This window comes from Ascaphus truei, chromosome 4, assembly GCF_040206685.1.
Source record: "Ascaphus truei isolate aAscTru1 chromosome 4, aAscTru1.hap1, whole genome shotgun sequence".
In the NCBI taxonomy this organism is placed as follows: Eukaryota; Metazoa; Chordata; class Amphibia; order Anura; family Ascaphidae; genus Ascaphus; species Ascaphus truei.
The window spans coordinates 169,625,608-169,644,604 of NC_134486.1; positions in this window are offsets into that span (position 1 = coordinate 169,625,608).

The following is an 18,997-nucleotide window of genomic DNA, read 5'->3' on the forward strand; positions in this document are numbered from 1 at the left end:
TTTTATGCACTGTATATGAGCTGGCGATTTCTAAGTCTGTTGTTCCGAGAGGGGGTAACCAGGCTCACTAATAAAGGTCAAGGTACTTGGCTGCCAGAATGCCCTGCTTCAGCACAGACCAGAAAGGCATTGTGATAAGCGTATCCCCGGTATAGTCAGGGGTTAATGGGAGTCGTCCCTGTCCCCCCAGTATACGCCCAGAACCATGGACCCGGTACTTGTGGTTCGGACTGTCTCCAACCAGCCATAATGTTGTGAGAGTGAAATTATGTTAAGTCCAGCTTCGGTACATTAGAAGCAACTCTGAAACTTAACCTAAGCGTTTTTCGAAGCTACTTTTTGGCTAACTTCTTATGGGAAGGTCTAGGAGCTCTGAAAATGAACGTGCGCGTCTTTCACTCTTCCCGAGGGACCTAGAAGAATTTTGTGATATTTTTTATAAAAATGGTGTATAAGGGTATATATATAAATATATTTTATGCACAGTATATGAGCTGGCGATTTCTAAGTCTGTTGTTCCGAGAGGGGGTAACCAGGCTCACTAATAAAGGTCAAGCCACTTGGCTGCCAGAATGCCCTGCTTCAGCACAGACCAGAAAGGCATTGTGATAAGCGTATCCCCGGTATAGTCAGGGGTTAATGGGAGTCGTCCACGTCCCCCCAGTATACGCCCAGAACCATGGACCCGGTACTTGTGGTTCGGACTGTCTCCAACCAGCCATAATGTTGTGAGAGTGAAATTATGTCTAAGTCCAGCTTTGGTACATTAGAAGCAACTCTGAAACTTCACCTAAGCGTTTTTCGAAGCTACTTTTTGGCTAACTTCTTATGGGAAGGTCTAGGAGCTCTGAAAATGAACGTGCGCATCTTTCACTCTTCCCGAGGGACTTAGAAGAATTTTGTGATATTTTTTATTAAAATGGTGTATAAGGGTATATATATAAATATATTTTATGCACTGTATATGAGCTGGCGATTTCTAAGTCTGTGGTTCCGAGAGGGGGTAACCAGGCTCACTAATTAAGGTCAAGCCACTTGGCTGCCAGAATGCCCTGCTTCAGCACAGACCAGAAAGGCATTGTGATAAGCGTTTCCCCGGTATAGTCAGGGGTTAATGGGAGTCGTCCCTGTCCCCCCAGTATACGCCCAGAACCATGGACCCGGTACTTGTGGTTCGGACTGTCTCCAACCAGCCATAATGTTGTGAGAGTGAAATTATGTTAAGTCCAGCTTCGGTACATTAGAAGCAACTCTGAAACTTCACCTAAGCGTTTTTCGAAGCTACTTTTTGGCTAACTTCTTATGGGAAGGTCTAGGAGCTCTGAAAATGAACGTGCGCGTCTTTCACTCTTCCCGAGGGACTTAGAAGAATTTTGTGATATTTTTTATTAAAATGGTGTATAAGGGTATATATATAAATATATTTTATGCACTGTATATGAGCTGGCGATTTCTAAGTCTGTGGTTCCGAGAGGGGGTAACCAGGCTCACTAATTAAGGTCAAGCCACTTGGCTGCCAGAATGCCCTGCTTCAGCACAGACCAGAAAGGCATTGTGATAAGCGTATCCCCGGTATAGTCAGGGGTTAATGGGAGTCCCCCCCGTCCCCCCAGTATACGCCGAGAACCATGGACCCGGTACTTGTGGTTCGGACTGTCTCCAACCAGCCATAATGTTGTGAGAGTGAAATTATGTTAAGTCCAGCTTCGGTACATTAGAAGCAACTCTGAAACTTAACCTAAGCGTTTTTCGAAGCTACTTTTTGGCTAACTTCTTATGGGAAGGTCTAGGAGCTCTGAAAATGAACGTGCGCGTCTTTCACTCTTCCCGAGGGACTTAGAAGAATTTTGTGATATTTTTTATTAAAATGGTGTATAAGGGTATATATATAAATATATTTTATGCACTGTATATGAGCTGGCGATTTCTAAGTCTGTTGTTCCGAGAGGGGGTAACCAGGCTCACTAATAAAGGTCAAGCCACTTGGCTGCCAGAATGCCCTGCTTCAGCACAGACCAGAAAGGCATTGTGATAAGCGTATCCCCGGTATAGTCAGGGGTTAATGGGAGTCGTCCCCGTCCCCCCAGTATACGCCCAGAACCATGGACCCGGTACTTGTGGTTCGGACTGTCTCCAACCAGCCATAATGTTGTGAGAGTGAAATTATGTCTACTGTAAGTCCAGCTTTGGTACATTAGAAGCAACTCTGAAACTTCACCTAAGCGTTTTTCGAAGCTACTTTTTGGCTAACTTCTTATGGGAAGGTCTAGGAGCTCTGAAAATGAACGTGCGCATCTTTCACTCTTCCCGAGGGACTTAGAAGAATTTTGTGATATTTTTTATTAAAATGGTGTATAAGGGTATATATATAAATATATTTTATGCACTGTATATGAGCTCGCGATTTCTAAGTCTGTGGTTCCGAGAGGGGGTAACCAGGCTCACTAATTAAGGTCAAGCCACTTGGCTGCCAGAATGCCCTGCTTCAGCACAGACCAGAAAGGCATTGTGATAAGCGTATCCCCGGTATAGTCAGGGGTTAATGGGAGTTGTCCCCGTCCCCCCAGTATACGCCGAGAACCATGGACCCGGTACTTGTGGTTCGGACTGTCTCCAACCAGCCATAATGTTGTGAGAGTGAAATTATGTTAAGTCCAGCTTCGGTACATTAGAAGCAACTCTGAAACTTAACCTAAGCGTTTTTCGAAGCTACTTTTTGGCTAACTTCTTATGGGAAGGTCTAGGAGCTCTGAAAATGAACGTGCGCGTCTTTCACTCTTCCCGAGGGACTTAGAAGAATTTTGTGATATTTTTTATTAAAATGGTGTATAAGGGTATATATATAAATATATTTTATGCACTGTATATGAGCTGGCGATTTCTAAGTCTGTTGTTCCGAGAGGGGGTAACCAGGCTCACTAATAAAGGTCAAGCCACTTGGCTGCCAGAATGCCCTGCTTCAGCACAGACCAGAAAGGCATTGTGATAAGCGTATCCCCGGTATAGTCAGGGGTTAATGGGAGTCGTCCCCGTCCCCCCAGTATACGCCCAGAACCATGGACCCGGTACTTGTGGTTCGGACTGTCTCCAACCAGCCATAATGTTGTGAGAGTGAAATTATGTCTAAGTCCAGCTTTGGTACATTAGAAGCAACTCTGAAACTTCACCTAAGCGTTTTTCGAAGCTACTTTTTGGCTAACTTCTTATGGGAAGGTCTAGGAGCTCTGAAAATGAACGTGCGCATCTTTCACTCTTCCCGAGGGACTTAGAAGAATTTTGTGATATTTTTTATTAAAATGGTGTATAAGGGTATATATATAAATATATTTTATGCACTGTATATGAGCTGGCGATTTCTAAGTCTGTGGTTCCGAGAGGGGGTAACCAGGCTCACTAATTAAGGTCAAGCCACTTGGCTGCCAGAATGCCCTGCTTCAGCACAGACCAGAAAGGCATTGTGATAAGCGTATCCCCGGTATAGTCAGGGGTTAATGGGAGTCGTCCCCGTCCCCCCAGTATACGCCCAGAACCATGGACCCGGTACTTGTGGTTCGGACTGTCTCCAACCAGCCATAATGTTGTGAGAGTGAAATTATGTCTAAGTCCAGCTTTGGTACATTAGAAGCAACTCTGAAACTTCACCTAAGCGTTTTTCGAAGCTACTTTTTGGCTAACTTCTTATGGGAAGGTCTAGGAGCTCTGAAAATGAACGTGCGCATCTTTCACTCTTCCCGAGGGACTTAGAAGATTTTTGTGATATTTTTTATTAAAATGGTGTATAAGGGTATATATATAAATATATTTTATGCACTGTATATGAGCTGGCGATTTCTAAGTCTGTTGTTCCGAGAGGGGGTAACCAGGCTCACTAATAAAGGTCAAGCCACTTGGCTGCCAGAATGCCCTGCTTCAGCACAGACCAGAAAGGCATTGTGATAAGCGTATCCCCGGTATAGTCAGGGGTTAATGGGAGTCGTCCCCGTCCCCCCAGTATACGCCCAGAACCATGGACCCGGTACTTGTGGTTCGGACTGTCTCCAACCAGCCATAATGTTGTGAGAGTGAAATTATGTCTAAGTCCAGCTTTGGTACATTAGAAGCAACTCTGAAACTTCACCTAAGCGTTTTTCGAAGCTACTTTTTGGCTAACTTCTTATGGGAAGGTCTAGGAGCTCTGAAAATGAACGTGCGCGTCTTTCACTCTTCCCGAGGGACTTAGAAGAATTTTGTGATATTTTTTATTAAAATGGTGTATAAGGGTATATATATAAATATATTTTATGCACTGTATATGAGCTGGCGATTTCTAAGTCTGTGGTTCCGAGAGGGGGTAACCAGGCTCACTAATTAAGGTCAAGCCACTTGGCTGCCAGAATGCCCTGCTTCAGCACAGACCAGAAAGGCATTGTGATAAGCGTATCCCCGGTATAGTCAGGGGTTAATGGGAGTCCCCCCCGTCTCCCCAGTATACGCCCAGAACCATGGACCCGGTACTTGTGGTTCGGACTGTCTCCAACCAGCCATAATGTTGTGAGAGTGAAATTATGTCTAAGTCCAGCTTCGGTACATTAGAAGCAACTCTGAAACTTAACCTAAGCGTTTTTCGAAGCTACTTTTTGGCTAACTTCTTATAGGAAGGTCTAGGAGCTCTGAAAATGAATGTGCGCGTCTTTCACTCTTCCCGAGGGACTTAGAAGAATTTTGTGATATTTTTTATTAAAATGGTGTATAAGGGTATATATATAAATATATTTTATGCACTGTATATGAGCTGGCGATTTCTAAGTCTGTTGTTCCGAGAGGGGGTAACCAGGCTCACTAATAAAGGTCAAGCCACTTGGCTGCCAGAATGCCCTGCTTCAGCACAGACCAGAAAGGCATTGTGATAAGCGTATCCCCGGTATAGTCAGGGGTTAATGGGAGTCGTCCCCGTCCCCCCAGTATACGCCCAGAACCATGGACCCGGTACTTGTGGTTCGGACTGTCTCCAACCAGCCATAATGTTGTGAGAGTGAAATTATGTCTAAGTCCAGCTTCGGTACATTAGAAGCAACTCTGAAACTTAACCTAAGCGTTTTTCGAAGCTACTTTTTGGCTAACTTCTTATAGGAAGGTCTAGGAGCTCTGAAAATGAACGTGCGCGTCTTTCACTCTTCCCGAGGGACTTAGAAGAATTTTGTGATATTTTTTATTAAAATGGTGTATAAGGGTATATATATAAATATATTTTATGCACTGTATATGAGCTGGCGATTTCTAAGTCTGTTGTTCCGAGAGGGGGTAACCAGGCTCACTAATAAAGGTCAAGGTACTTGGCTGCCAGAATGCCCTGCTTCAGCACAGACCAGAAAGGCATTGTGATAAGCGTATCCCCGGTATAGTCAGGGGTTAATGGGAGTCGTCCCTGTCCCCCCAGTATACGCCCAGAACCATGGACCCGGTACTTGTGGTTCGGACTGTCTCCAACCAGCCATAATGTTGTGAGAGTGAAATTATGTTAAGTCCAGCTTCGGTACATTAGAAGCAACTCTGAAACTTAACCTAAGCGTTTTTCGAAGCTACTTTTTGGCTAACTTCTTATGGGAAGGTCTAGGAGCTCTGAAAATGAACGTGCGCGTCTTTCACTCTTCCCGAGGGACCTAGAAGAATTTTGTGATATTTTTTATAAAAATGGTGTATAAGGGTATATATATAAATATATTTTATGCACAGTATATGAGCTGGCGATTTCTAAGTCTGTTGTTCCGAGAGGGGGTAACCAGGCTCACTAATAAAGGTCAAGCCACTTGGCTGCCAGAATGCCCTGCTTCAGCACAGACCAGAAAGGCATTGTGATAAGCGTATCCCCGGTATAGTCAGGGGTTAATGGGAGTCGTCCACGTCCCCCCAGTATACGCCCAGAACCATGGACCCGGTACTTGTGGTTCGGACTGTCTCCAACCAGCCATAATGTTGTGAGAGTGAAATTATGTCTAAGTCCAGCTTTGGTACATTAGAAGCAACTCTGAAACTTCACCTAAGCGTTTTTCGAAGCTACTTTTTGGCTAACTTCTTATGGGAAGGTCTAGGAGCTCTGAAAATGAACGTGCGCATCTTTCACTCTTCCCGAGGGACTTAGAAGAATTTTGTGATATTTTTTATTAAAATGGTGTATAAGGGTATATATATAAATATATTTTATGCACTGTATATGAGCTGGCGATTTCTAAGTCTGTGGTTCCGAGAGGGGGTAACCAGGCTCACTAATTAAGGTCAAGCCACTTGGCTGCCAGAATGCCCTGCTTCAGCACAGACCAGAAAGGCATTGTGATAAGCGTTTCCCCGGTATAGTCAGGGGTTAATGGGAGTCGTCCCTGTCCCCCCAGTATACGCCCAGAACCATGGACCCGGTACTTGTGGTTCGGACTGTCTCCAACCAGCCATAATGTTGTGAGAGTGAAATTATGTTAAGTCCAGCTTCGGTACATTAGAAGCAACTCTGAAACTTCACCTAAGCGTTTTTCGAAGCTACTTTTTGGCTAACTTCTTATGGGAAGGTCTAGGAGCTCTGAAAATGAACGTGCGCGTCTTTCACTCTTCCCGAGGGACTTAGAAGAATTTTGTGATATTTTTTATTAAAATGGTGTATAAGGGTATATATATAAATATATTTTATGCACTGTATATGAGCTGGCGATTTCTAAGTCTGTGGTTCCGAGAGGGGGTAACCAGGCTCACTAATTAAGGTCAAGCCACTTGGCTGCCAGAATGCCCTGCTTCAGCACAGACCAGAAAGGCATTGTGATAAGCGTATCCCCGGTATAGTCAGGGGTTAATGGGAGTCCCCCCCGTCCCCCCAGTATACGCCGAGAACCATGGACCCGGTACTTGTGGTTCGGACTGTCTCCAACCAGCCATAATGTTGTGAGAGTGAAATTATGTTAAGTCCAGCTTCGGTACATTAGAAGCAACTCTGAAACTTAACCTAAGCGTTTTTCGAAGCTACTTTTTGGCTAACTTCTTATGGGAAGGTCTAGGAGCTCTGAAAATGAACGTGCGCGTCTTTCACTCTTCCCGAGGGACTTAGAAGAATTTTGTGATATTTTTTATTAAAATGGTGTATAAGGGTATATATATAAATATATTTTATGCACTGTATATGAGCTGGCGATTTCTAAGTCTGTTGTTCCGAGAGGGGGTAACCAGGCTCACTAATAAAGGTCAAGCCACTTGGCTGCCAGAATGCCCTGCTTCAGCACAGACCAGAAAGGCATTGTGATAAGCGTATCCCCGGTATAGTCAGGGGTTAATGGGAGTCGTCCCCGTCCCCCCAGTATACGCCCAGAACCATGGACCCGGTACTTGTGGTTCGGACTGTCTCCAACCAGCCATAATGTTGTGAGAGTGAAATTATGTCTACTGTAAGTCCAGCTTTGGTACATTAGAAGCAACTCTGAAACTTCACCTAAGCGTTTTTCGAAGCTACTTTTTGGCTAACTTCTTATGGGAAGGTCTAGGAGCTCTGAAAATGAACGTGCGCATCTTTCACTCTTCCCGAGGGACTTAGAAGAATTTTGTGATATTTTTTATTAAAATGGTGTATAAGGGTATATATATAAATATATTTTATGCACTGTATATGAGCTCGCGATTTCTAAGTCTGTGGTTCCGAGAGGGGGTAACCAGGCTCACTAATTAAGGTCAAGCCACTTGGCTGCCAGAATGCCCTGCTTCAGCACAGACCAGAAAGGCATTGTGATAAGCGTATCCCCGGTATAGTCAGGGGTTAATGGGAGTTGTCCCCGTCCCCCCAGTATACGCCGAGAACCATGGACCCGGTACTTGTGGTTCGGACTGTCTCCAACCAGCCATAATGTTGTGAGAGTGAAATTATGTTAAGTCCAGCTTCGGTACATTAGAAGCAACTCTGAAACTTAACCTAAGCGTTTTTCGAAGCTACTTTTTGGCTAACTTCTTATGGGAAGGTCTAGGAGCTCTGAAAATGAACGTGCGCGTCTTTCACTCTTCCCGAGGGACTTAGAAGAATTTTGTGATATTTTTTATTAAAATGGTGTATAAGGGTATATATATAAATATATTTTATGCACTGTATATGAGCTGGCGATTTCTAAGTCTGTTGTTCCGAGAGGGGGTAACCAGGCTCACTAATAAAGGTCAAGCCACTTGGCTGCCAGAATGCCCTGCTTCAGCACAGACCAGAAAGGCATTGTGATAAGCGTATCCCCGGTATAGTCAGGGGTTAATGGGAGTCGTCCCCGTCCCCCCAGTATACGCCCAGAACCATGGACCCGGTACTTGTGGTTCGGACTGTCTCCAACCAGCCATAATGTTGTGAGAGTGAAATTATGTCTAAGTCCAGCTTTGGTACATTAGAAGCAACTCTGAAACTTCACCTAAGCGTTTTTCGAAGCTACTTTTTGGCTAACTTCTTATGGGAAGGTCTAGGAGCTCTGAAAATGAACGTGCGCATCTTTCACTCTTCCCGAGGGACTTAGAAGAATTTTGTGATATTTTTTATTAAAATGGTGTATAAGGGTATATATATAAATATATTTTATGCACTGTATATGAGCTGGCGATTTCTAAGTCTGTGGTTCCGAGAGGGGGTAACCAGGCTCACTAATTAAGGTCAAGCCACTTGGCTGCCAGAATGCCCTGCTTCAGCACAGACCAGAAAGGCATTGTGATAAGCGTATCCCCGGTATAGTCAGGGGTTAATGGGAGTCGTCCCCGTCCCCCCAGTATACGCCCAGAACCATGGACCCGGTACTTGTGGTTCGGACTGTCTCCAACCAGCCATAATGTTGTGAGAGTGAAATTATGTCTAAGTCCAGCTTTGGTACATTAGAAGCAACTCTGAAACTTCACCTAAGCGTTTTTCGAAGCTACTTTTTGGCTAACTTCTTATGGGAAGGTCTAGGAGCTCTGAAAATGAACGTGCGCATCTTTCACTCTTCCCGAGGGACTTAGAAGATTTTTGTGATATTTTTTATTAAAATGGTGTATAAGGGTATATATATAAATATATTTTATGCACTGTATATGAGCTGGCGATTTCTAAGTCTGTTGTTCCGAGAGGGGGTAACCAGGCTCACTAATAAAGGTCAAGCCACTTGGCTGCCAGAATGCCCTGCTTCAGCACAGACCAGAAAGGCATTGTGATAAGCGTATCCCCGGTATAGTCAGGGGTTAATGGGAGTCGTCCCCGTCCCCCCAGTATACGCCCAGAACCATGGACCCGGTACTTGTGGTTCGGACTGTCTCCAACCAGCCATAATGTTGTGAGAGTGAAATTATGTCTAAGTCCAGCTTTGGTACATTAGAAGCAACTCTGAAACTTCACCTAAGCGTTTTTCGAAGCTACTTTTTGGCTAACTTCTTATGGGAAGGTCTAGGAGCTCTGAAAATGAACGTGCGCGTCTTTCACTCTTCCCGAGGGACTTAGAAGAATTTTGTGATATTTTTTATTAAAATGGTGTATAAGGGTATATATATAAATATATTTTATGCACTGTATATGAGCTGGCGATTTCTAAGTCTGTTGTTCCGAGAGGGGGTAACCAGGCTCACTAATAAAGGTCAAGCCACTTGGCTGCCAGAATGCCCTGCTTCAGCACAGACCAGAAAGGCATTGTGATAAGCGTATCCCCGGTATAGTCAGGGGTTAATGGGAGTCGTCCCCGTCCCCCCAGTATACGCCCAGAACCATGGACCCGGTACTTGTGGTTCGGACTGTCTCCAACCAGCCATAATGTTGTGAGAGTGAAATTATGTCTACTGTAAGTCCAGCTTTGGTACATTAGAAGCAACTCTGAAACTTCACCTAAGCGTTTTTCGAAGCTACTTTTTGGCTAACTTCTTATGGGAAGGTCTAGGAGCTCTGAAAATGAACGTGCGCATCTTTCACTCTTCCCGAGGGACTTAGAAGAATTTTGTGATATTTTTTATTAAAATGGTGTATAAGGGTATATATATAAATATATTTTATGCACTGTATATGAGCTCGCGATTTCTAAGTCTGTGGTTCCGAGAGGGGGTAACCAGGCTCACTAATTAAGGTCAAGCCACTTGGCTGCCAGAATGCCCTGCTTCAGCACAGACCAGAAAGGCATTGTGATAAGCGTATCCCCGGTATAGTCAGGGGTTAATGGGAGTTGTCCCCGTCCCCCCAGTATACGCCGAGAACCATGGACCCGGTACTTGTGGTTCGGACTGTCTCCAACCAGCCATAATGTTGTGAGAGTGAAATTATGTTAAGTCCAGCTTCGGTACATTAGAAGCAACTCTGAAACTTAACCTAAGCGTTTTTCGAAGCTACTTTTTGGCTAACTTCTTATGGGAAGGTCTAGGAGCTCTGAAAATGAACGTGCGCGTCTTTCACTCTTCCCGAGGGACTTAGAAGAATTTTGTGATATTTTTTATTAAAATGGTGTATAAGGGTATATATATAAATATATTTTATGCACTGTATATGAGCTGGCGATTTCTAAGTCTGTTGTTCCGAGAGGGGGTAACCAGGCTCACTAATAAAGGTCAAGCCACTTGGCTGCCAGAATGCCCTGCTTCAGCACAGACCAGAAAGGCATTGTGATAAGCGTATCCCCGGTATAGTCAGGGGTTAATGGGAGTCGTCCCCGTCCCCCCAGTATACGCCCAGAACCATGGACCCGGTACTTGTGGTTCGGACTGTCTCCAACCAGCCATAATGTTGTGAGAGTGAAATTATGTCTAAGTCCAGCTTTGGTACATTAGAAGCAACTCTGAAACTTCACCTAAGCGTTTTTCGAAGCTACTTTTTGGCTAACTTCTTATGGGAAGGTCTAGGAGCTCTGAAAATGAACGTGCGCATCTTTCACTCTTCCCGAGGGACTTAGAAGAATTTTGTGATATTTTTTATTAAAATGGTGTATAAGGGTATATATATAAATATATTTTATGCACTGTATATGAGCTGGCGATTTCTAAGTCTGTGGTTCCGAGAGGGGGTAACCAGGCTCACTAATTAAGGTCAAGCCACTTGGCTGCCAGAATGCCCTGCTTCAGCACAGACCAGAAAGGCATTGTGATAAGCGTATCCCCGGTATAGTCAGGGGTTAATGGGAGTCGTCCCCGTCCCCCCAGTATACGCCCAGAACCATGGACCCGGTACTTGTGGTTCGGACTGTCTCCAACCAGCCATAATGTTGTGAGAGTGAAATTATGTCTAAGTCCAGCTTTGGTACATTAGAAGCAACTCTGAAACTTCACCTAAGCGTTTTTCGAAGCTACTTTTTGGCTAACTTCTTATGGGAAGGTCTAGGAGCTCTGAAAATGAACGTGCGCATCTTTCACTCTTCCCGAGGGACTTAGAAGATTTTTGTGATATTTTTTATTAAAATGGTGTATAAGGGTATATATATAAATATATTTTATGCACTGTATATGAGCTGGCGATTTCTAAGTCTGTTGTTCCGAGAGGGGGTAACCAGGCTCACTAATAAAGGTCAAGCCACTTGGCTGCCAGAATGCCCTGCTTCAGCACAGACCAGAAAGGCATTGTGATAAGCGTATCCCCGGTATAGTCAGGGGTTAATGGGAGTCGTCCCCGTCCCCCCAGTATACGCCCAGAACCATGGACCCGGTACTTGTGGTTCGGACTGTCTCCAACCAGCCATAATGTTGTGAGAGTGAAATTATGTCTAAGTCCAGCTTTGGTACATTAGAAGCAACTCTGAAACTTCACCTAAGCGTTTTTCGAAGCTACTTTTTGGCTAACTTCTTATGGGAAGGTCTAGGAGCTCTGAAAATGAACGTGCGCGTCTTTCACTCTTCCCGAGGGACTTAGAAGAATTTTGTGATATTTTTTATTAAAATGGTGTATAAGGGTATATATATAAATATATTTTATGCACTGTATATGAGCTGGCGATTTCTAAGTCTGTGGTTCCGAGAGGGGGTAACCAGGCTCACTAATTAAGGTCAAGCCACTTGGCTGCCAGAATGCCCTGCTTCAGCACAGACCAGAAAGGCATTGTGATAAGCGTATCCCCGGTATAGTCAGGGGTTAATGGGAGTCCCCCCCGTCTCCCCAGTATACGCCCAGAACCATGGACCCGGTACTTGTGGTTCGGACTGTCTCCAACCAGCCATAATGTTGTGAGAGTGAAATTATGTCTAAGTCCAGCTTCGGTACATTAGAAGCAACTCTGAAACTTAACCTAAGCGTTTTTCGAAGCTACTTTTTGGCTAACTTCTTATAGGAAGGTCTAGGAGCTCTGAAAATGAACGTGCGCGTCTTTCACTCTTCCCGAGGGACTTAGAAGAATTTTGTGATATTTTTTATTAAAATGGTGTATAAGGGTATATATATAAATATATTTTATGCACTGTATATGAGCTGGCGATTTCTAAGTCTGTTGTTCCGAGAGGGGGTAACCAGGCTCACTAATAAAGGTCAAGCCACTTGGCTGCCAGAATGCCCTGCTTCAGCACAGACCAGAAAGGCATTGTGATAAGCGTATCCCCGGTATAGTCAGGGGTTAATGGGAGTCGTCCCCGTCCCCCCAGTATACGCCCAGAACCATGGACCCGGTACTTGTGGTTCGGACTGTCTCCAACCAGCCATAATGTTGTGAGAGTGAAATTATGTCTAAGTCCAGCTTCGGTACATTAGAAGCAACTCTGAAACTTAACCTAAGCGTTTTTCGAAGCTACTTTTTGGCTAACTTCTTATAGGAAGGTCTAGGAGCTCTGAAAATGAACGTGCGCGTCTTTCACTCTTCCCGAGGGACTTAGAAGAATTTTGTGATATTTTTTATTAAAATGGTGTATAAGGGTATATATATAAATATATTTTATGCACTGTATATGAGCTGGCGATTTCTAAGTCTGTTGTTCCGAGAGGGGGTAACCAGGCTCACTAATAAAGGTCAAGCCACTTGGCTGCCAGAATGCCCTGCTTCAGCACAGACCAGAAAGGCATTGTGATAAGCGTATCCCCGGTATAGTCAGGGGTTAATGGGAGTCGTCCCCGTCCCCCCAGTATACGCCGAGAACCATGGACCCGGTACTTGTGGTTCGGACTGTCTCCAACCAGCCATAATGTTGTGAGAGTGAAATTATGTTAAGTCCAGCTTCGGTACATTAGAAGCAACTCTGAAACTTAACCTAAGCGTTTTTCGAAGCTACTTTTTGGCTAACTTCTTATGGGAAGGTCTAGGAGCTCTGAAAATGAACGTGCGCATCTTTCACTCTTCCCGAGGGACTTAGAAGAATTTTGTGATATTTTTTATTAAAATGGTGTATAAGGGTATATATATAAATATATTTTATGCACTGTATATGAGCTGGCGATTTCTAAGTCTGTGGTTCCGAGAGGGGGTAACCAGGCTCACTAATTAAGGTCAAGCCACTTGGCTGCCAGAATGCCCTGCTTCAGCACAGACCAGAAAGGCATTGTGATAAGCGTATCCCCGGTATAGTCAGGGGTTAATGGGAGTCGTCCCCGTCCCCCCAGTATACGCCGAGAACCATGGACCCGGTACTTGTGGTTCGGACTGTCTCCAACCAGCCATAATGTTGTGAGAGTGAAATTATGTTAAGTCCAGCTTCGGTACATTAGAAGCAACTCAGAAACTTAACCTAAGCGTTTTTCGAAGCTACTTTTTGGCTAACTTCTTATGGGAAGGTCTAGGAGCTCTGAAAATGAACGTGCGCGTCTTTCACTCTTCCCGAGGGACTTAGAAGAATTTTGTGATATTTTTTATAAAAATGGTGTATAAGGGTATATATATAAATATATTTTATGCACTGTATATGAGCTGGCGATTTCTAAGTCTGTTGTTCCGAGAGGGGGTAACCAGGCTCACTAATAAAGGTCAAGCCACTTGGCTGCCAGAATGCCCTGCTTCAGCACAGACCAGAAAGGCATTGTGATAAGCGTATCCCCGGTATAGTCAGGGGTTAATGGGAGTCGTCCCCGTCCCCCCAGTATACGCCCAGAACCATGGACTCGGTACTTGTGGTTCGGACTGTCTCCAACCAGCCATAATGTTGTGAGAGTGAAATTATGTCTAAGTCCAGCTTTGGTACATTAGAAGCAACTCTGAAACTTCACCTAAGCGTTTTTCGAAGCTACTTTTTGGCTAACTTCTTATAGGAAGGTCTAGGAGCTCTGAAAATGAACGTGCGCATCTTTCACTCTTCCCGAGGGACTTAGAAGAATTTTGTGATATTTTTTATTAAAATGGTGTATAAGGGTATATATATAAATATATTTTATGCACTGTATATGAGCTGGCGATTTCTAAGTCTGTGGTTCCGAGAGGGGGTAACCAGGCTCACTAATTAAGGTCAAGCCACTTGGCTGCCAGAATGCCCTGCTTCAGCACAGACCAGAAAGGCATTGTGATAAGCGTATCCCCGGTATAGTCAGGGGTTAATGGGAGTCGTCCCCGTCCCCCCAGTATACGCCGAGAACCATGGACCCGGTACTTGTGGTTCGGACTGTCTCCAACCAGCCATAATGTTGTGAGAGTGAAATTATGTCTAAGTCCAGCTTCGGTACATTAGAAGCAACTCTGAAACTTAACCTAAGCGTTTTTCGAAGCTACTTTTTGGCTAACTTCTTATAGGAAGGTCTAGGAGCTCTGAAAATGAACGTGCGCGTCTTTCACTCTTCCCGAGGGACTTAGAAGAATTTTGTGATATTTTTTATTAAAATGGTGTATAAGGGTATATATATAAATATATTTTATGCACTGTATATGAGCTGGCGATTTCTAAGTCTGTTGTTCCGAGAGGGGGTAACCAGGCTCACTAATAAAGGTCAAGCCACTTGGCTGCCAGAATGCCCTGCTTCAGCACAGACCAGAAAGGCATTGTGATAAGCGTATCCCCGGTATAGTCAGGGGTTAATGGGAGTCGTCCCCGTCCCCCCAGTATACGCCCAGAACCATGGACCCGGTACTTGTGGTTCGGACTGTCTCCAACCAGCCATAATGTTGTGAGAGTGAAATTATGTCTAAGTCCAGCTTTGGTACATTAGAAGCAACTCTGAAACTTAACCTAAGCGTTTTTCGAAGCTACTTTTTGGCTAACTTCTTATAGGAAGGTCTAGGAGCTCTGAAAATGAACGTGCGCGTCTTTCACTCTTCCCGAGGGACTTAGAAGAATTTTGTGATATTTTTTATTAAAATGGTGTATAAGGGTATATATATAAATATATTTTATGCACTGTATATGAGCTGGCGATTTCTAAGTCTGTGGTTCCGAGAGGGGGTAACCAGGCTCACTAATAAAGGTCAAGCCACATGGCTGCCAGAATGCCCTGCTTCAGCACAGACCAGAAAGGCATTGTGATAAGCGTATCCCCGGTATAGTCAGGGGTTAATGGGAGTCGTCCCCGTCCCCCCAGTATACGCCCAGAACCATGGACTCGGTACTTGTGGTTCGGACTGTCTCCAACCAGCCATAATGTTGTGAGAGTGAAATTATGTCTAAGTCCAGCTTTGGTACATTAGAAGCAACTCTGAAACTTCACCTAAGCGTTTTTCGAAGCTACTTTTTGGCTAACTTCTTATGGGAAGGTCTAGGAGCTCTGAAAATGAACGTGCGCGTCTTTCACTCTTCCCGAGGGACTTAGAAGAATTTTGTGATATTTTTTATTAAAATGGTGTATAAGGGTATATATATAAATATATTTTATGCACTGTATATGAGCTGGCGATTTCTAAGTCTGTGGTTCCGAGAGGGGGTAACCAGGCTCACTAATTAAGGTCAAGCCACTTGGCTGCCAGAATGCCCTGCTTCAGCACAGACCAGAAAGGCATTGTGATAAGCGTATCCCCGGTATAGTCAGGGGTTAATGGGAGTCCCCCCCGTCCCCCCAGTATACGCCCAGAACCATGGACCCGGTACTTGTGGTTCGGACTGTCTCCAACCAGCCATAATGTTGTGAGAGTGAAATTATGTCTATGTCCAGCTTCGGTACATTAGAAGCAACTCTGAAACTTAACCTAAGCGTTTTTCGAAGCTACTTTTTGGCTAACTTCTTATAGGAAGGTCTAGGAGCTCTGAAAATGAACGTGCGCGTCTTTCACTCTTCCCGAGGGACTTAGAAGAATTTTGTGATATTTTTTATTAAAATGGTGTATAAGGGTATATATATAAATATATTTTATGCACTGTATATGAGCTGGCGATTTCTAAGTCTGTGGTTCCGAGAGGGGGTAACCAGGCTCACTAATTAAGGTCAAGCCACTTGGCTGCCAGAATGCCCTGCTTCAGCACAGACCAGAAAGGCATTGTGATAAGCGTATCCCCGGTATAGTCAGGGGTTAATGGGAGTCGTCCCCGGCCCCCCAGTATACGCCCAGAACCATGGACCCGGTACTTGTGGTTCGGACTGTCTCCAACCAGCCATAATGTTGTGAGAGTGAAATTATGTCTAAGTCCAGCTTTGGTACATTAGAAGCAACTCTGAAACTTCACCTAAGCGTTTTTCGAAGCTACTTTTTGGCTAACTTCTTATGGGAAGGTCTACGAGCTCTGAAAATGAACGTGCGCGTCTTTCACTCTTCCCGAGGGACTTAGAAGAATTTTGTGATATTTTTTATTAAAATGGTGTATAAGGGTATATATATAAATATATTTTATGCACTGTATATGAGCTGGCGATTTCTAAGTCTGTTGTTCCGAGAGGGGGTAACCAGGCTCACTAATAAAGGTCAAGCCACTTGGCTGCCAGAATGCCCTGCTTCAGCACAGACCAGAAAGGCATTGTGATAAGCGTATCCCCGGTATAGTCAGGGGTTAATGGGAGTCCCCCCCGTCCCCCCAGTATACGCCCAGAACCATGGACCCGGTACTTGTGGTTCGGACTGTCTCCAACCAGCCATAATGTTGTGAGAGTGACATTATGTCTAAGTCCAGCTTCGGTACATTAGAAGCAACTCTGAAACTTAACCTAAGCGTTTTTCGAAGCTACTTTTTGGCTAACTTCTTATAGGAAGGTCTAGGAGCTCTGAAAATGAACGTGCGCGTCATTCACTCTTCCCGAGGGACTTACTGTAGAATAATTTTGTGATATTTTTTATTAAAATGGTGTATAAGGGTATATATCTAAATATATTTTATGCACTGTATATGAGCTGGCGATTTCTAAGTCTGTTGTTCCGAGAGGGGGTAACCAGGCTCACTAATAAAGGTCAAGCCACTTGGCTGCCAGAATGCCCTGCTTCAGCACAGACCAGAAAGGCATTGTGATAAGCGTATCCCCGGTATAGTCAGGGGTTAATGGGAGTCGTCCCCGTCTTCCCAGTATACGCCCAGAACCATGGACCCGGTACTTGTGGTTCGGACTGTCTCCAACCAGCCATAATGTTGTGAGAGTGAAATTATGTCTAAGTCCAGCTTCGGTACATTAGAAGCAACTCTGAAACTTCACCTAAGCGTTTTTCGAAGCTACTTTTTGGCTAACTTCTTATGGGAAGGTCTAGGAGCTCTGAAAATGAACGTGCGCGTCTTTCACTCTTCCCGAGGGACTTAGAAGAATTTTGTGATATTTTTTATTAAAATGGTGTATAAGGGTATATATATAAATATATTTTATGCACTGTATATGAGCTGGCGATTTCTAAGTCTGTGGTTCCGAGAGGGGGTAACCAGGCTCACTAATTAAGGTCAAGCCACTTGGCTGCCAGAATGCCCTGCTTCAGCACAGACCAGAAAGGCATTGTGATAAGCGTATCCCCGGTATAGTCAGGGGTTAATGGGAGTCGTCCCCGTCCCCCCAGTATACGCCCAGAACCATGGACCCGGTACTTGTGGTTCGGACTGTCTCCAACCAGCCATAATGTTGTGAGAGTGAAATTATGTTAAGTCCAGCTTCGGTACATTAGAAGCAACTCTGAAACTTCACCTAAGCGTTTTTCGAAGCTACTTTTTGGCTAACTTCTTATGGGAAGGTCTAGGAGCTCTGAAAATGAACGTGCGCGTCTTTCACTCTTCCCGAGGGACTTAGAAGAATTTTGTGATATTTTTTATTAAAATGGTGTATAAGGGTATATATATAAATATATTTTATGCACTGTATATGAGCTGGCGATTTCTAAGTCTGTGGTTCCGAGAGGGGGTAACCAGGCTCACTAATTAAGGTCAAGCCACTTGGCTGCCAGAATGCCCTGCTTCAGCACAGACCAGAAAGGCATTGTGATAAGCGTATCCCCGGTATAGTCAGGGGTTAATGGGAGTCCCCCCCGTCCCCCCAGTATACGCCCAGAACCATGGACCCGGTACTTGTGGTTCGGACTGTCTCCAACCAGCCATAATGTTGTGAGAGTGAAATTATGTCTATGTCCAGCTTCGGTACATTAGAAGCAACTCTGAAACTTAACCTAAGCGTTTTTCGAAGCTACTTTTTGGCTAACTTCTTATAGGAAGGTCTAGGAGCTCTGAAAATGAACGTGCGCGTCTTTCACTCTTCCCGAGGGACTTAGAAGAATTTTGTGATATTTTTTATTAAAATGGTGTATAAGGGTATATATATAAATATATTTTATGCACTGTATATGAGCTGGCGATTTCTAAGTCTGTGGTTCCGAGAGGGGGTAACCAGGCTCACTAATAAAGGTCAAGCCACTTGGCTGCCAGAATGCCCTGCTTCAGCACAGACCAGAAAGGCATTGTGATAAGCGTATCCCCGGTATAGTCAGGGGTTAATGGGAGTCGTCCCCGTCCCCCCAGTATACGCCCAGAACCATGGACCCGGTACTTGTGGTTCGGACTGTCTCCAACCAGCCATAATGTTGTGAGAGTGAAATTATGTCTAAGTCCAGCTTTGGTACATTAGAAGCAACTCTGAAACTTCACCTAAGCGTTTTTCGAAGCTACTTTTTGGCTAACTTCTTATGGGAAGGTCTAGGAGCTCTGAAAATGAACGTGCGCGTCTTTCACTCTTCCCGAGGGACTTAGAAGAATTTTGTGATATTTTTTATTAAAATGGTGTATAAGGGTATAT